Raw genomic sequence first — 12,223 nt, 5'->3', positions numbered from 1 at the left:
TGTAAAATGAAAATTAATAAATGCTCGATTAAATGTTTACAGCACATTACTTATGAGCTGCAACTTAACACATACATAGTTATATGTAATACCAAAGTTTATAAGAATAACAATTTTTTATCAACTGAGCTTAAAACTGTATTCTTTAAATTATTTTAAAATTTGCTAGCAAAATTCTATTATATTTAATTGGGGACATGGTTGCATTTTAATATATTTAAATAGATGGGATCTCCAAAAGGAAGAACAACATGGGGCAGTGAAATTCTTTTTTTTTAATATTTATTTATTTATTTGGCTCCGCTGGGTCTTAGTTGCGGCATGCGGGATCTAGTTCCCTAACCAGGGATAGAACCCGGGCCCCCTGCATTGGGAGCACGGAGTCTTAACCACTGGACCACCAGGGAAGTCCCTGGGACAGTGAAATTCTTAAAGGAGCCCTGCTATGGCATGAAATTCCCTCCACAAAATGTAAGTGAGGTAGGTATACCTGAAAAGTATACACAGCACCTCTAGACTTTTCTTGATTCTGTACATAGAACCCTAAAGTCATTTTCAGAGATGTTTCCCTTGCTGACTTCAGTCTTCAATCTTTTCACTTCCATTACCAGCAGTAGCAAGTGGCTTTCTTGGGGAAATAAAAAAAAAATTTAAAAAAAAAAGCTGTGTTTAATCACACAGCAGCAAGGCAGGTCCTCCCTCGGGTGTTGATCCTTTGTTGTCCGCCCAGCTCATGCTCTGTCTGCTCATTCGTCCACGCCATCAGGTACTTAAATCAATTCTGGATCTCAACCATATCACAAATCACTGCATGTTATGGAACTCTGGGATATTTGCAAAGATTGAAACCGCTAAAGTAAAGTAAAGATTAAAACCACTAAAGTAACACTAAGCATTTACTGAAATACTCAGAAGAACAGATGAACGCCCCTGAGCTGTACACACCCCTGGGAACGCTGGCCTTATAGAAGGACAGAGGAAAGGAAGCAAAGTGTACCCTACTGATCTCAGCAACTTGCAGTCAACAACAGTGCTGTCTGGTTTTTGGCTTGGAGACCCAGAAGTTCCCCTAATGTCAATGGGGCAGCCTTTTTTACAAAGTGGCAGGCTAGAAGGACCGTTCAATAGTCCTGAGAAAGAGTGCTGTCCTCAAGCGTTTCTCCTCTGACGCTGTCACTGCCTCTGGGTGCAGGATCCAGAAAGTCTGCCCCAGAGGACGTCCTTCCTGGGGGGGCAGGGGGCACCTACCCCAACCAGTCATGACAGATGCTATTCACGTCCCTTTAAAGATGATTCTCATTCAAAAGCTGCTCAAAGGTTGGAGCTAAAAGAAAGTAACTACAAGACTGGAACGAGTTGGACTGAGTGAAGTCTTAAAGCTGAGGGTTTAAATAGCCTCCCCAGAAAATGGGTCATCTATCCATTCAGCTTTGCTTTGATGGTGAATAAATTTTGCTGCTCAAAATTCAATCCACACCTATCTTCTCTGAGTCTAGGTGGCCAGGAGATTTTCATCCAATATTTCTAAATTTTCTAATCTTCTCAGAGAGTGCTATAGACTGAATTGTGTTTCCCCCAAATTCATGTGTTGAAGTCCTAACGCCCAGTACCTCAGAATGTGTCTGTATTTGGAGATGGAGTCTTTAAAGAGGTCATCAACTTAAAATGAAGCTGTTAGGGTGGGCCCTAATCCAGTCTGACTGGTCTTGTTAGAGCCAGAGGAAATGTAGACACATAAAGAGATGCTGGGTTGCACAGGCACAGAGGAAAGAGCTTGTGAGGACACGGTGAGAAGGCGGCCATCCGCAAGCCAAGGAGAGACGCCTCAGAAGAGACCAAACCCTGCTGGCAACTTGATCGTGGACGTCCAGGCTCCAGAACTGTGAGAAAATAAATGTCTGTTGTTTGAGCTCCCCAGTCTATGGTATTTTCTTATTGCAGCCCTAGCTAATGAATACACTCAGGTAACCAACTTGTATTCAAAGTACGGAAACTTTTGGGGTAAACTTTCATCTTTCATATCTATGACACTAGACCTCTAAATGCAAATTCTCTTCAATTTGATGGCCAGTGTCTCCAGGCTACTTTTTCCAACTTCCTGATACAGGTGGTGAAAGTATGGGACTTTGAAACAGGAATACTGTTGTGCGATTTTATTGAGGCTCAAGGCAATGCTGGAATCCGTTGTCTGACCTTTGACTCCAGTGGAAGAGGGTATGTGCCTTCTCCAGAATCTTTTATTTAAATTTTATTTATTTATTGTTGGCTGCATTGGGTCTTCGTTGCTGTGCGCGGGCTTTCTCTAGTTGTGGCGAGCGAGGGCTTCTCCTCGTTGTGGTGTGCGGGCTTCTCATTGTGGTGGCTTCTCTTGTTGCGGAGTGTGGGCTCTAGGTGTGTGGGCTTCAGTAGTTGTGGCACGCGGGCTCAGTAGTTGTGGCACGTGGGCTCAGTAGTTGTGGCGCACGGGCTTAGTTGCTCTGCGGCACGTGGGATCTTCCCCGATCAGGGCTCGAACCCGTGTCCCCTGCATTGGCAGGCGGGTTCTTAACCACTGTGCCACCACGGAAGTCCCGCCAGAATCTTTTACCGTTAGGCAGGGTGACCCCGACATGCAGTCATGACGAGGGTCTCTGTTTCCTAGTCTAGTTACTGGGGGCAGAGATGGCTGTCTGAAAATATGGGAGCTACAACAACGGACCTTGTCTTCACACCTGGAAACATGGTGAGTCACCTCCTACCAAAGGTCCCCATAAAATAATAATGCAAGATTAGGCATTTGTAGTAAGTGTAGAAGAAATCAAATGAGATAAAATCTAGGATGCATGTAACAGTCCTACATCCTTTTTCTCTGGCATTTCATTGCCAGTGACTCTAAACTTCTATGTAGGAAGGACATACATTATATATATGTTTGTTCTCCCATCTATAGCCCATGCATTTGTTCCCTCACTGCGTGGTATAGGCCTCATTTCTTAAAAGAGTTTAGCTTTTTAAAACATTTAAAAAATCACATAAGTCAAACATCACAAAGTCTAGACGAACTAAAAGCTACTCTCTTTTGTGTGTCATTGTGATTTTTTTCAAGGCTGCTTATTCCATTTGTTCATGTGCTGTGTCTGTTCTTGGTAAAATTTCCGCAGTTCTGGCCTGTGAAACTATGGAGAAGATCAGAGGCAAACTTTCTTCAACTATCAGTACAAATGAAGTCCAAGTAAATAAGATAAAAATTACTCAGAGTAGGTGGGCTTCCCTGGTGGCGCGGTGGTTGGGAGTCTGCCTGCCAATGCAGGGGACATGGGTTCGAGCCCTGGCGTGGGAGGATCCCACATGCCGCGAAGCAACTAGGCCCGTGAGCCACAACTACTGAGCCTGCGCGTCTGGAGCCTGTGCTCCGCAACAGGAGAGGCCACGATAGTGAGAGGCCCGCGCACCGCAATGAAGAGTGGCCCCCACTTGCCACACCTAGAGAAGGCCCTCGCGCAGAAAGGAAGACCCAACACAGCCAAAAATAAATAAATAAAATAATGAATACATAACTACTTAAAAAACAAATTACTCAGAGTAGGGACTTCCCTGGTGGTCCAGTGGTTAAGACTCCGTGCTTCCACAGCAGGGGGCACGGGTTGGATCCCTGGTCTGGTAACTAAGATCCCGCACGCCTAACGGCTCTGCCAAAAAATAAAAATTACACAGAGTAATGAGTGTGTGATTCCTAGTTCTGCCTTTGACCTCATGCATTCTTTTGCTCATTCACTCAGTCAGTAAGGGCCAGGAACTGTGCAAAGTCCTGTCAGGAAGAAGGTGAGCCTCTTCCCATAGCTGAGCGAGGGCTTCATCAGCCTTTTAGGGCAGTGAAAGTGGCATCAGCTGTGTTTTGATGGCTTGAAAGACACCTAACTGTGGTCTGAAAACTAAAAAGTAAGTGCTGAAGTTTCCCCAGTCATCAGTTGGGTTAAGTCAATATATGTAAACTGACTCAAGAACTAATAAAGAAAAATGCTTACTCTAAGTTGATAATATTATCTTTCTAGATGAAAAGCAAAGTGAAGTCTGTGATTATACCTACTTGAAGTTAAGCCAAAATAAGTGAGTTCCAGTCAGCTTGAATATGAGGGTCATCTTGGAGATTTAGTGGGACATATTTTTCGATACAAACTTTGTCCTGGAGGAGGACACCAAGATACTAAAGGGAATTTTCCGGAAGCAAATGTGTCAAAGAATTCCCCAAATTGTGGTTGCTCCCTGATGGCAATTTAGGCAACTAGCCTCTTCCAGAATATTAGAAACAATTCTCTGCACATTTTGATAATGGTTTAGAGGTAGAGATAGGAAACAGGGTATCTCTCCACCGAATGCTTTATTAAGGGATAAATCACAAGCTAGGGTAGTTAAATTCAGCAGCCGTAAGTCAAAGAATAAAAATCCAATAAATTCTCTCCTGAACATGAAAATGTTAAAAACAATCCTTGATCAGTTTCTGTTTGTGCCCTTGCCTCTGTGGTTCAGCCATGCTCTCGGGATCAAATAATCCTCCGGAAGGCAAGCTGCTCTGAGCAGACCATGAAAACAAACCAGGGTATCCTGTTTCTGTTCCCTAATCCTTTAAGAACCACTTAAAAAACTGAGCCTAGTTTATCAAATCACATTTTATCTTGCTCTTCCTAAAAAACAGAAGCGGTGATTTTCTTGTTCTCTTCATTTATCACACCGACACAGCAAAATGAGGCCACAGTACTGATTCTATGCAAAAATTAAACAGATGATAAGCTAAAGTAAATGTAAAAAGCTAAAATGTAATAGTCTGTATTGTTCTAGGTGTATCATAGCTGTTGGATGGGATAGAAGAATAAATGTGTACTTTGTAAGTGAAATGTACAAAATTATGATATTTCAAAACCCTGCTTCAGACTGACATGCTTCTCCCCACCCCCATGCCCTGTTGATTCTTTTCTCACTAAAAACAGATTTTGGAGAAATTCTTTATACCTCTATCTGGTATAAGCTAAGCAATGATATGGGCAAAAGAGTTTCCTCCTTCCCTCTCTCCCCCTTTCCCTCCCATCTTTCTTTCCTCCCTCCCTTTAAAAAACCTTTTTAGTATTTGTTTCAGTTTTTTAAATTCTTTTCTATGGGAAGAAGTGTAATGACTCTGTACCCAATTCCGACACGTGGAGGTTTTTCCCACACCAACAAGCAATTCTCCGACACCAGCTGGTACCCTACAATTCCACTCAATTCTGACTCTATCTATCTGGAGAGAGCATCAGATTCCACGGGGTCAGGGTTCAGTCCTACAAGACACAAGACTCCTGCCCCCCTCCCCTCTGCCCTGCCCCGCAGACACCATTTGCAAGTCCTGTCCAACTGGCTATAGATCAGAGGTTCCAACGACGCCCTCCTTGGGTTATATTAATTTTCTAGAGCATCTCACAGAACTTAGAGAAATATTTCACTTACTGGATTTTCCTCCCACCTTGTCTTTATGCCGTAGTCCCTGTCTAAATGGGAAGAGGAGATGAAATGCCATCCATAAGCATCTCTGTGGAAAAAAAAAATCTTTTTTTATGGCTTAGAGATGGGAAAAGGGATTAAGAGACAGGGGAAGATGAAAATGCTGACTACAACTACGTTTTAAATCTACCTGTGGCATTTATGTCCCCTGCTTGCTCTGCGGGGTGGTCCTGGATTTCCAAAGCCTTTAAACATGGTAAGTTCTTTATTCATTTGAAAGTATGCTGTATGTCAGAGCCTAAGCCTAGCACCCTCCGATGATTTGAGACATGACTGCCTGAGAGGTCTTGGCGTTGAATTTGTCCTTTGGTATTACAGGTTCCTGGGCTGACGGCTTTTGTTTTAGCTCATGCATCGCTACGGGTCTTATTACAGAGGCGAAACTATGCAGACCATCCGAGAAGAGCTTGTCAGTTGGCATATGATTTGCTGAAACGCAATCACCCAAACGTCAGGAGTGGATTGCTGTTTACTCCCACTGGCACTCGGGGAATTTGCTTTGACATTTCAAAAATCTGCATCACTGCGGGGGTGAGGGGTAGGGCTGTAGAATGTGCCAACGCCTCTCTCTGAAATCGTGAGTGTGTTGGCAGCTCATTTTACTGCTTGTACAACATCTCCTGTTTGGCTTTGGATACAGGACACACCTTGTGACTTTCACCACTTCCGGAAGCCAAAGCCACACTGGCAGGATGACGTGGTGAGCCCTGGTCCCCTGTCCGACTCTCCATCCAAACAGTGACACTTGATGGGGATGTCCTTCACTCCTGGGGCTCACCCCTGTTCTTCTGGGCCTGCCTAGGGTGGTCACAGCATCTCAAGAGCCTCTGCTGTGGGGGGATTCATGATTGGGGTCCAGGTAGAGTAAGGAGCACTGAGCTCCAGGCAGCTGCCTCTGCTCCAGGAAGAGTGATGGCCTTTGTTCAGACTGGGGCAGGAGGCCGAGGAGGAAATCCCCACAGTTCTCCTTGAGCTCAGCCTGGAGCCCTGTAGTGTAGGAATGGCAGCCCAGGATGTGACGCATGTGACTTTCTTCAAAGAAGCATCCACTTCCTGCTTCTGCTTGGCATGCAAAACTGTATGTATTCACGCTGCCATCCTTGGGTGGCCAGAGAACCTGGCAGATGACATTCCTGCTGCCCTGTGGCTTGTTAGGGGCTCATAACCAGGGGACTTCTGGCGATTCTTATTAGCCCCCAACTTTCTACAGCTTCCCAGGGTTGAATGATCTCCCTCAAAACTGTCTGGATGTCAAGCCATGAAGACAAGCAGTAAGAAAGGAAGGTCACTGTGCACAACCATTTCCCACCACCTAGCCGTACCTTATGCCTCTGCAAATATTCCAAAAGCCACAAGTCACTAGAACACAAACTCAATGAAGACAGACCTTGTCTGTTTTCTCCACTGTATTCCCGGGATGTAGCTCAGGGCCTGGTTTATAGTAGCTGCCCAACTAATAGCTTCCATTCAACCAGCATGTGTCAAATGTGGGCCCAGCCTGTGCTGTTCACTGAACATCAGTGACGAGCAAAGTGGTCATCACACGATCCCTGCCTTCATGGAGTTTGCAGATGAGTGATTGTTGTTTTGTTTTTTTTTGGTTTTTTTGCGGTACGCGGGCCTCTCACTGTTGCGGCCTCTCCTGTTGCAGAGCACAGGCTCCGGACGTACAGGCTCAGTGGCCATGGCTCACGGGCCCAGCCGCTCCGCAGACTGGGGCACGAACCCATGTCCCCTGCATCGGCAGGCGGACTGTCAACCACTGCGCTACCAGGGAAGCCCTGGATGAGTGATTGTTGAGTGAAAGAACAGAATTTGCAGAAAATGTCCCCAGGAAAGCCATGGCCATTGCAAGGGCAGAAGTCATGCAAGAGTCAGTGAAGTGTTAGTTCATTCAAATGTTTTTTCAGTCACTTATCAATTCTTTCAACCCCCTATTTATCAAGCACTGACATAGTGCCATCCTTAGTGGGTAGGCACAGAAAATACAAACATGAATAAAATGTGATTCCCGGCCCAGAATCTCACAGACTGGCAAGGAGATAAACTAAGGAAGTAATCATCATACGATGCAACAGATGATATAATAATGTATTAGTTAATGTAATAATGTTTTAATAATAATATAAAATGCTGGAGAAACCCAGAGGTGGGAACTACTAACTTTTGCTCTAACATTGTACAGGATATTAAAAGATTACTAGGATTTTTCTGGGAGGCCAAGGTAGGGAAAGGCAGTCTAGATGAGGGGAAAGGAGGAGAGCGTGAACCAAGTCTGGAAGCCTGAGAAGCATGTTGTTTGGAAGGACTATGAATATTTTGAGGGGCTGGAGGACCAGGTACAGGAGGGAAGTGAGCTTGGAAAGCTAATCAGAACCTGAAAGCCGTGCCAAGGCACGTAAACTTCATTCCGCAGGCAGTGGGGCCAGGGAAGGAGAAGCCCAGACACAAGCACTCACAGATTTCAGAAGGAAGCAAGATTTGGAGACAGAAGATCGTGGGGAGGAGAGGGCCACTGACCTGCTCTTTTCCAACTGTCCTACCCACCGTCCTCCCAGCTGCTTTCAAGCAGAAGGGGCTTCTTAGGTGACCACGGATAGGTCCTCAAGGGACTCTCTGTAGGAAGTACCTGAGGGCAAGGGAGAAAGATCTTTACAGCCCTGGGAAAAACCAATTCTTTTCACAAAGAAACTGTACCCCGGTGAGAAAGTTGAAAGGATAATGGCCAGGGACTCTTTGAACTCTGCAGCACTGGTCTCAAAAACAAAAACATTTTCATTTCGTTTCTTATCTTTCTTAAGGATCCATATACATAAATCCTCCTTTCAAGGAGAATAGGCAATTCCAATTCCTAACAGCACTTGTAAGCCACAGTGCGGGGCAGATGGGAGCCCTGGAGGAATTGAGTTGAGGGACTCCACACCCCGGAATGTAGACCTGGGGCTCTTGGGAGGCCAGACCCCCTTGGCCAGTGCTTGGGTTCCATTGTCACATTACCATCAAGATTTCAGCCCCGAAGAGGGTTCCTTGTGACTAACCTCCTTGCCAGCATTATGGGGAGGTAAGGAAGATGCTAGGAGTAACACCTCCCTGGGGAAGGTGATAAAACTGCCCCAAGGAGACGCAGCACCTCTCTGGCTGACCTGCAAGCAGACTCCTACCTGGAGGGATGCCCCTGACCCCCAGGACTGGGCCGGGCCACCAGGTTCCGCAAGAGTCCTTAATGGGGGGCAGCCACAGGAGGGGCCCCTCTGTCTCCTCTGTCTTAGGCATCCAATGAAGGGGAGCGAGCTGTGGGTGACTGGGGACTGGCTTTCTTACTCTGTCCCTCTCTGTCTCTCTCTCTCTCTTTCCCAGAACCACGGGCAAAAGGAGGACATCCTCTGTGTAGCTCTATGCCCGCCTATTCTCCTTGCCACCTCCAGCTACGACGGGGACATTATCATTTGGAACGTCATCTCAGGGCACATGCACTGCAAGCTGAATACCCCCAGCCCCTGTGATGGCACAGAATATGGAGAACGTAGGGGCAGGGCGGCCTCCACAGCCACTGTGCCCAGGCCCGCAGCCTCTGACTCCTGGCATGTTGTCTAAAGGAAACTCAGTTCTGGACTGCTTCCCGGTTATAAGGGACTGGCCTAGTTTCAGGCATAACTTGTCAGATGGAGATTGCCAGAGCTGGGGGGGTGGGGGGGCGGAGCTTGAGAGTTCAACTAGCTCAATCCACATCTCCAGGCACCCATCCATCAAAGCCCATCTCACATTCACCTGAAACTAACACAACATTGTAAATCAACTATACTCCAATACACTATGGAGAACAGTATGGAGTTCCTTAAAAAAATAAAAACAGAACTACCGTATGACCCAGCAATCCCACTACTGGGCATATACCCTGAGAAAACCATAATTCAAATAGAGTCATGTACCAAAATGTTCACTGCAGCTCTATTCACGATAGCCAGGACATGGAAGCAACCTAAATGTCCATCAACAGATGAATGCATAAAGAAGATGTGGCACATATACACAATGGAATATTACTCAGGTATAAAAAGAAACGAAATTGAGTTATCTGTAGTGAGGTGGATGGACCTAAAGTCTGTCATACAGAATGAAGTAAGTCAGAAAGAGAAAAACAGAGGCTTCCGGGAAGATGGCGGAAGAGTAAGACGCGGAGATCACTTTCCTCCCCACAGATACACCTGAAATACATCTACACGTGGAACAACTCCTACAGAACACCAACTAAACGCTGGCAGAAGACCTCAGACCTCCCAAAAGGCAAGAAACTCCCCACGTACCTGGGTAGGGCAAAAGAAAAATGAATAAACAGAGACAAAAGGATAGGGACGGGGCCTGCACCAGTGGGAGGGAGCCGTGAAGGAGGAAAGGTTCCCACACACTAGAAGCCCCTTCGCGGGCGGAGACTTCGGGTGGCGGAAGGGGGAAGCTTCGAAGCCGCGGAGGAGAGCACAGCCACAGGGGTGCGGAGGGCAAAGCGGAGAGATTCCCGCACAGAGGATCGTGCCGACCGGCACTCACCAGCCCGAGAGGCTTGTCTGCTCACCCGCCGGGGCGGGCGGGGCTGGGAGCTGAGGCTCGGGCTTCGGTCGGAGCGCAGGGAGAGGACTGGGGTTCGCGGCGTGAACACAGCCTGAAGGGGGCTAGTGCGCCACGGCTAGCCGGGAGGGAGTCCGGGGAAAAGTCTGGACCTGCCGAAGAGGCAAGAGACTTTTTCTTACCTCTTTGTTTCCTGGTGCGCGAGGAGAGGGGATTACGAGCGCTGCTTAAAGGAGCTCCAGAGACGGGCGCGGCTAAAAGCGCAGAACCCAGAGACGGGCGGGAGACGCTAAGGCTGCTGCTGCCGCCACCAAGAAGCCTGTGTGCGAGCGCAGGTCACTCTCCACACCCCTCTTCCGGGGAGCCTGTGCAGCCCGCCACTGCCAGGGTCCCGGGATCCAGGGACAACTTCCCCGGAAGGACGCACGGCGCGCCTCAGGCTGGTGCAACGTCACGCCGGCGCAACGTCACGCTGGCCTCTGCCGCCGCAGGCGTGCCCCGCCCTCCATGCCCCTCCCTCCCCGCGGCCTGAGTGAGCCAGAGCCCCCAATCAGCTGCTCCTTTAACCCCATCCTGTCTGAGCGAAGAACAGACGCCCTCCAGCGACCTACACGCAGAGGCGGAGCCAAATCCAAAGCTGAGCCCCTGAGAGCTGTGAGAACAAAGAAGAGAAAGGGAACTATCTCTCTGCAGCCTCAGAGCAGCGGATTAAAGCTCCACAATCAACTTGATGTCCCTACATCGGTGGAATACCTGAATAGACAACTAATCATCCCAAATTGAGGAGGTGGACTTTGAGAGCAAGATTTATGATTTTTTCCCCTTTTCCTCTTTTTGTGAGTGTGTATGCGGATGCTTCTGTGTGAGATTTTGTCTGTATAGCTTTTCTTCCACCATTTGTCCTAGGGTTCTATCCATCCAGTTTTTTTTGTTTGTTTTTTTAATTTTTTTCTCTTAATAATTACTTTTTTATTTTAATAACTTTATTATATTTTACCTTACTTTATTTTATTTTACTTTATCTTTCTCTATTTTTTTCTTCCTTCCCTCCTTCCTTCCTTCCTCCCTCCCTCCCTCCTTTCTTTCTTTCTTTCTCTCTTTCTTTCTTTCTGCTTTTTCTCCCTTTTATTCTGAGCCGTGTGGATGAAAGGCTCTTGGTGCTGCAGCCAGGAGTCAGTGCTGTGCCTCTGAGGTGGGAGAGCCAACTTCAGGACACTGGTCCACAAGAGACCTCCCAGCTCCACATAATATCAAACGGTGAAAATATCCCAGAGATCTCCATCTCAAAACCAGCACCCAGCTTCACTCAATGACCAGCAAACTACAGTGCTGGACATCCTATGCCAAACAACTAGCAAGACAGGAACACAACCCCACCCATTAGCAGAGAGGCTGCCTAAAATCATAATAAGTCCATAGGCACTCCAAAACACATCACCAGACGTGGACCTGCCCACCAGAAAGACAAGATCCAGCCTCATCCACCAGAACACAGGCACTAGTCCCCTCCACCAGGAAGCCTACACAACCCACTGAACCAACCTTAGCCACTGGGGACAGACACCAAAAACAACGGGAACTACGAACCTGCAACCTGCAAAAAGGAGACCCCAAACACAGTAAGATAAGCAAAATGAAAAGACAGAAAAATGCACAGCAGATGAAGGAGCAAGATAAAAACCCACCAGACCTAAAAAATGAAGAGGAAATAGGAAGTCTACCTGAAAAAGAATCCAGAATAATGATAGTAAAGAGGATCCAAAATCTTGGAAATAGAATAGAAAAAATACAAGAAACATTTAACAAGGACCTAGAAAAACTAAAGAGCAAACAAACAATGATGAACAACACAATAAATGAAATTTAAAATTCTCTAGAAGGAATCAATAGCAGAATAACTGAGGCAGAAGAATGGATAATGGACCTGGAAGATAAAACAGTGGAAATAACTACTGCAGAGCAGAATAAAGAAAAAAGAATGAAAAGAACTGAGGACAGTCTCAGAGACTTCTGCGACAACATCAAATGCACCAACATTCGAATTATAGGGGTCCCAGAAGAAGAGAAAAAGAAAGGGACTGAGAAAATATTTGAAGAGATTATAGTTGAAAACTTCCCTAATATGGAAAAGGACATAGTCTATCAAGTC

The 12,223-nt window shown here is 46.6% G+C and overlaps 1 long non-coding RNA gene across 3 annotated transcripts in view; it reads right to left on the bottom strand.

The window, feature by feature from the left end:
* LOC137211244 (uncharacterized) overlaps positions 1-12,223 on the bottom strand; it is a 98,362-nt gene that overhangs the window by 80,247 nt on the left and 5,892 nt on the right. For all 3 annotated transcript variants that reach the window (XR_010936971.1, XR_010936972.1, XR_010936970.1), the window contains exon 2: positions 5,458-5,539. This is a non-coding gene — a long non-coding RNA (uncharacterized lncRNA). The remainder of the gene's footprint in view (positions 1-5,457; positions 5,540-12,223) is intronic.

Source organism: Pseudorca crassidens, chromosome 18, assembly GCF_039906515.1.
Source record: "Pseudorca crassidens isolate mPseCra1 chromosome 18, mPseCra1.hap1, whole genome shotgun sequence".
NCBI lineage: Eukaryota > Metazoa > Chordata > Mammalia > Artiodactyla > Delphinidae > Pseudorca > Pseudorca crassidens.
This window is presented reverse-complemented; position numbering and strand designations above follow the sequence as displayed.